This window comes from Aspergillus fijiensis, assembly GCF_003184825.1.
Source record: "Aspergillus fijiensis CBS 313.89 unplaced genomic scaffold BO72scaffold_47, whole genome shotgun sequence".
In the NCBI taxonomy this organism is placed as follows: Eukaryota; Fungi; Ascomycota; class Eurotiomycetes; order Eurotiales; family Aspergillaceae; genus Aspergillus; species Aspergillus fijiensis.
In genome coordinates this window covers 171,245-178,038 of record NW_024469023.1, presented here as the reverse complement: position 1 = coordinate 178,038, position 6,794 = coordinate 171,245, and positions in this window count along the sequence as shown.

The window sequence follows — 6,794 nt, the reverse complement described above, 5'->3', positions numbered from 1 at the left end:
CTGTCAAGCATCCAATTATTCAAATTCCCCAATAGATATATAGTGCAGAGTGGAGCTATCAAACCTGTTGGAGGCGTGTCCCGTTTCCCTTCTTCATTGCCGCCTATGCTCTATGCGCATGCCAGAATAGCTGTGCTGCCTGGTTTACTGATGTTTTGGAAACATATGCGTGAAAAACATTAAGTACATCACATACTCTGGAGTATACCAAATAGGACCTCGGATGAAACCCCTACTTAAATCCAGCTCGAGCTAGATGTTACGTACTCGGCACAAAACACAAGTCCCAATTTAAGCCCCTCACATCCCATGCATGACGAAAACGGGCTAGGTACACAATCCCTCTCCATAACATCCCACAAAACAAAACAGATCTGCCATGTCTTGAGAATTACCTATAAGCAAGCGAAATGTACTTCGAATCAAGCTGCACACACAACACAAAAAAGAATACCACGCCTCGCTAATGATACTGCAGCAAGAACACATGAAAATAAGACCCTCGCAACGCCATACAAGGACAGACAGACACAAAAAAGACCGAGAAATTCCAGACGGACTTGAGGAAAAAGTACTAGATCACAGTTGAATCCAAACGTAAACCCAACCCCAAACCCTGCTCACGAGACAGTCTGCATCGGCGACGGCTGTTCTCGACTCGGTTCAATCTTCTTGCGGCGCGGCACCTGGATTCCATTGCGCAGCTGGTCCAGTTTGATCACCCCGGGACCCGTGCAGATGCGGCCCGTCTGCATCAGGGTACGGAGGCGCTTACGGCGGGCGGCGCCGCTGCGTTCTTCGCCGCGGCCGACGCCCTCGTCGATCCACTCCGTCCGAAGGATTTTGTAGCTCATGCCGTCGTGGTGGCCTTCCCAGGCTCGAGACCGGAGGCCGAACAGCACGCTGGATTCGTACCGTTCCAGACGCGGGAGGATGAGGATGGTGATGTGGAGGTCTTTGTCGGAAGGGGGAACGGGGGGCACCCGGGGTCGCTCGCCCTCTTCGAGGCCGATGTCTTGTGCTCTCTGGGGCGCGTGTTGGTATGTATCGCGGATCTCCAAGTCAAGCAAGTCCTCATCGACATCCTCACTCCAAGCGCCCCGAATGAAGCCAGAATGAATGGCTGCCGCAACAGGGTCGGAATCATCGGTGTAGACGCCGGTTCCCCAAAGCGCACGGCGAGCACAAATCTCCTCGCGACGGCCGTTGTCGATTCGGAAGCGGGGGACGCGGATGGTGAACGTGCAATTCTCTTTGCCTTCGAAGCGGGGTAGAGGAACAGGCGTGGTGGTGTACCCAAACTTGGCACTCTCCAGGGTAGCCTTTTCTGTTGGTATCCCGATCTGAGGAGCGTACAGGGTAGAGCCCAGGTGGTGACGAGGAAGATGGGCGACGCTTGTCAGAAGAGGTTCAATGGTTACCACGGTGCGAGGTTCCCGAATCGGTGTGACAGAGGAAGCAGGAGCCGCTGATCCGGCTGGTCGGGGAGCGTGATGATGATGATGATGGTGGTGGGGGTGATGGTGATGATGGTGAGCAAGCGTCGCTGCCGCCGCGGTGGCTGGCCCATCCGCGGGGGTCGCCGTGCGATGGAAAAAGTTCATCGACGATAGAGGTCGATTCTGGCCGAGAGCGGCCGCCTCTTCCTCCGGTTTATGCCGGTGGTGATGATGGCTACGTCGAACTTAGTATACGTCATAGTCAGACAAAGGTTCGGGGGAGCTTACTGATGGTGGTGGTGGTGAACGTGCCGATTTCGCCGCCCACGGGAGGCTGCGCCCAATGCCCCAGCCTCGGTTTCAGGCCGAATGTCTTCGTCGCGCGATTTCCGAGATCGCTTTCCGTTGGCGGAGGTAGGACGGGGAATCTTGGTCTCATCCGCTGTAGTTTCACTGTTGGTGGACTGGGCGGTGGCACTGTCCCGTTTGAAAGGGCTGGCTGAGGTCATGGGCGTAGATGGTCCGCTCCCGGCCGTGGCCCCCGTCACGCCGCCCACTCCACTTCCGATTCCCGAGAACACACGGCCCAGCTCATTTTTGATTCCTGATTCCCCAGCGGGGCCCAAGATCTGCGCCTGAGCTCCCTGGACCGCCTGGGGCAGCGGTGAGGCTCGTCCACCCCTTTTCGCGTCCAGCCCGACGCTAAGCAAATTCCGATGCGCTAGGAGCTCATCGCTTCCTTTGCGTCGCTGTTCATCCGAGGCGGCCGAAAGAATCATACCCGCAGAGGCAGCGGAAGAGCTGACCGGGAAGGCGCGTGTGTCGGTTTGTAGCTTACTCAGGTATGGTGTCTGCTCATGCGACGGGGGAGTGGGCTGGCCTGACTGCGAGTGCACGGAGAGCGAGGGGGCGCGTGACCCGCCTAGCTGAGACCCCAGCGACTTAGTGTAGTTCTGGATGGCACCGAAGCCAAAACCAGCGCCCGGCTCCGGGGCGGGAAAGCGCTTGATCTCGGGGGACGCGGGTTGCGAGCGTCCAAGCTCCCAGGCGGAAGGCCCCTGGGGCCGAGGAGCGGCTGCATCGCGGTCTCCATAAGGCTGGCCGAAGCGAGGAACAACGTGCGCCGCAGCTTTGGACTCGGCTTCATGTGCCACTGCGCGCTCCCGCTCCCGCATGGCTTGTTCCTCCGCGTGACGATCAGTGTAAAGTCCCCCGTAACGACTGTGCGGCAGCTCGTGGCCCATATAGGATGAGGCTCGCTGGTGTGTAGGCACAAATGATCCTTCTCCCATGCTCGTGGTTGTGGGCATTGCGATCGGTCGAGACAGCGGACTGTAGCCGGCCGTGCGAGGCGGCGGTTCGAGATGTTGCGGCTGACTACTGGGACGAGGTACCGGTCCACTGAAGCTGGTTCGGCGAGGTTCATTGTACGGAGCATCGGCCGAGGGGATCTGGGGGGATGGATGTGTGGAGTGGGGTTTGTCGGGAAACTGGGTGGATGGGTGACCGCGTGGCGGACCACCGAACTTGGCCTGCTCGGGAATCGCCTGGGGTACACCACCGGACCCCGATCGATACGGTCGCGGAGGTTGGTTCTTGGCAAAGGGCTTTTCAGGAGTTTGCGATCGTCGGAAGACAGGGTAGTCGAGCGGGGACGGGCGGGCGGGCGCGGTCGGCGGCGACATCGCGCCGGGAGCCGATGGCGGATGCGCGTTGCCAAACGAGGCGGACGTGGCGGGCAGACGGCCAAAAATTGAGGAGCCTACATCCCGGCCTGGTCGGTCAGCGTCCGCGCCCAGCATGGACGATATTGACATGCTGCTCCCGGGACGATGATGAGCCGGATTGCTGGGAGGCTCACGCGACAAGAAAGGGGTGGGTAGAGAGTGCGTGGTGCCGGGTGGAGCGCGCGCGGGATAGTGCTGCGGCGACGAGGGAGGAGGCATGCGGCGGGCGCCCAGTGGCTGGGCGGTTGAGGCATCTTGAACGCCTGTAGAGAGAAGAGAGTGATCGGAGTTAGCCCAAGTATGTCCGACGGAGTTCAGCACAAGAAGCCAGATAGCAGACGGTGAAGGAGATTGGTCGGGGGCCGGCGAAAGACTGCGACAAAACACGCTGCGAGCCAGAATGTCTGGCACATACCAGGGAACCCGGAGCTACCACTGCCGCCCAAGGACCTTCGACGGCCCTGGTCATGCGACGGGGGTGGATTCATATCGCATGCACAGACGAGGGGGTTGAGGGAGCGCTGAGAACACGAATAGAGGAGGGGAGGAGGGAAACAAGGGGCAAGAATCGGTTAGGAATATTCGAGGCCCCCTCAGCGCAAGAACTTAGAGCAGAAGATAGGGTATAAAGAAGATAAATGCGAAAAGAGAAGAGGATGAAAGAGGGGGGCGAGGGTGAAGGCGCAAGGTGCCGAAGCAGGTGGTGGTGATGATGATGATGATGGTGGTGATGATGAGATAAACGGGGAATGGGAGAGAAACCCGAAGGAAGGCGCGCGACGGACAAGAAAGCAAAGCGAGTTCCACAACCGGGGGCAGAACCCGTGACTCTGGGCGGGCCTGGATCACTAGTCCCGATCGAGTAAGGATGCCCTGGCAGTCGAGGCTAAGCTCAAAGAAGACTAGCTCTCCCGAGGCTTCCTGGGCTGGAAGGCGATCAGGCGCCACAGACGCGGCTGATAATCCCTCGCTGATTGGCCCGGCTGCCCCAGTCTCTGCTTCCCCCCCTCTCTCTTTCTCCCCGTTTGTAAGTAGGGTTGTTTGTAAATCGATGGATAAACAAACCGAACCAAACGAAACCAAACGGTGCCGCAGCAGATCTTGGGTCGTGTTGAGGAGAAATATGTCATAAATCGGGAACCCCCCCCCCCAAAAAAAACAAAGACAAAAGAGTCATCTTCCCGCCTGCAGTTACCGGGTTTTCTGCCACGTCCCTGGTCGCTTATCCCGTTCATATTCATGCGTGCCATTGGTCATGTCTAGCAGGCATTGGCTGCCATCCCATCCATGATCTGGCCTTCCGAGATGCTACCCAGTTCGGCTCAGGCACCCAGAAACAACAACAACAACAACACCACCACCACCGGCGGGAAGAATCATAAAAACTCAAAGCGCAGTGTGGAATCGAAAAAGCAAACCAAACTAATATTTCAGAGCAAGGAAGAACCAAACTGGCCTACCTTCACGATACACCATCCGTCGATCCTGGTGATTGAGGTAATTATGATCATAAGGGGGATCATGGCGGTTGTCAGAGTCTCGCTGCCCAGCCGGAAGATTATGCTTCTTGGAGGAACCATGGCCAGTCGGTGCGAGGTGATACCCGGATGATTCTGGCCGCAAGGATGCGTAGGCCGACTCATGGGTGTACGCGACGGAGGAAACGGGGGCGGGAGCGGACGAAGGGGTCGGATAATTGTAACCCGGGGTCGTGGCAGCCGATCGAGGCATCTCGGACTCTCGTCGTTGAAGCATCTCGTAGTATGGGCGTGGTGATGGTGGCCGAGGCGGTCCGTAGGCGCGCGCGGCGGGCGGCGCTGAGGGCGCCCCTCGAGGATCGTGGGCAACCGCTCCCAGCAGCGAGGGATGAGGGTGATATGGTGGCGGCGGGTGGTGCTTTTGGAAATCCATCATCATGGTGAGCGAGCGGAGAAGCGATCGGAAAGGAGAAAAAAACGAAGAGTGAGGAGGTGTGTTGGGTTGCGTTCGGGCGCGGATGGGGGGGGGGGGCGTTCGGCGAAATGGCGGTGGAAGCTGAGTTTCAAGCAAGCAAGCACAAGCTGCAACAGCAACAGCAGCACTCGGTAGCTTGCAATCCCCGGTACAAGTCGAGTTTAATCTCCCTCTCCAGAATCGTCTGGTGGGGCGAGACAATAACACCTAGCTAGCCAGTACTGAGAGGTTGAAATTCAACTGGATGAGAACCAAATCAGTGGGGGAGGCAGAGACAGAGGCGGAGGGAAAGGGAAAGGGAAAGGTGAAGATAGAAGATGGGATGGATAAAGGAGGGAGGAGAAAGGTGGGTGTGGAGAGAGGAGAAGGGGAAACGAGCGCGAAGGAGAAAAGAAAACACGAAGAAAAACGGTGAGTAATGGATGGATTGGATCGACTGGATGGATGGATGGATCTCACTCCGACTAGTGCGAGTGGAATTAGAATAGAGTCGAGTAAGTTTACCTACCTTGTAGTTGGGCTAGTGAGTACCTAGTAGTGAGTGGCTGTACCAATCACGCTGGCTGTAAATCCAGGCTAGGAAGGATTTATTGGGGAGGGAGAAAAGGGAAAAGGGAAAGGGAAAGAGAAAACTGGTGTGTAAACTCAGCGGAGAGTAAAGAAAGTCATTAAAGTCAGGACCAGGGAATGCGAGGGAAACTAACAGGATGGGGCCGTCGTGGCAGCGGGGAAAAACGGGGTGGACCCATGCAAAAAAAAAAAAAAAAAAAGGAAGAAAATTGGAAAAGCAATAAAATAAACAAAAAGGAAGAATAAGGCACCAACCAGACTACAAACACCTAGTTATAGAGCTGCTGCTGCTGCTACTACCAGGTAGGTGAGCGACTACCACTAACTTACTATCTACCCCTCTCCTCTCTTCCCCTCCTTCGCCAATGCCCAATATATCTTGGGTCTTAGTCGACCATGCAGCCAACGACGTGTCATGCGTCCTGCCAATGATGGAACCTCCTCTACCAGTCAAGACACATGGGAAAGTATTATGATTGCACTGAATGTAGAGCATTGTTATTCCATGGACAGTACAACCATCAATCCGGAAGGGAGAGTCAAGACGGACAAGGTTTGAATCTGATATCCAACAATAGGCGCCCGTCTGCCTCCCGCCCGCAGCCTGCTTCGGCCCCAAGTATGTAACGTATCCACCTGCAGTGCGTGACAATCTGCCGATCCCAGGACCCCCTTCCATGGAATGAATTTTCTGGGGGATCGCCCCCTGCTACGGAGTACAGTAAAGTACAATCCTGCTTACTTGATTGATTACAGTGCAGTATTGTACAACTTCCACATAGTGCCCTCGGAGTTGCACCTTACTCGGGGGTTGAGTGTTGTTTTCGTTGATACCTGAACATAATAGGATGGCAGTATTTTGAGGTATGATTCTCCAAACAATGCAGCTGATGTTCTGAGACGATCGATCGGGTTGTTTGATGGGACACCTAGGCTGGCCCGCTTGCCACATTCATCGCTACACAGCAGAGAGCATAGTAGAGGGGGGGAGGCGAGCTCTCCCCTTGCGTCGGTCCGGTTGCAGGATTGAAGAGCCATCCTGCTAGCCACGGTGCTCTGCTCTGCTTTTCCTGGTTCTTCTTTCCTTCTTTTTGACTGGGTTGCA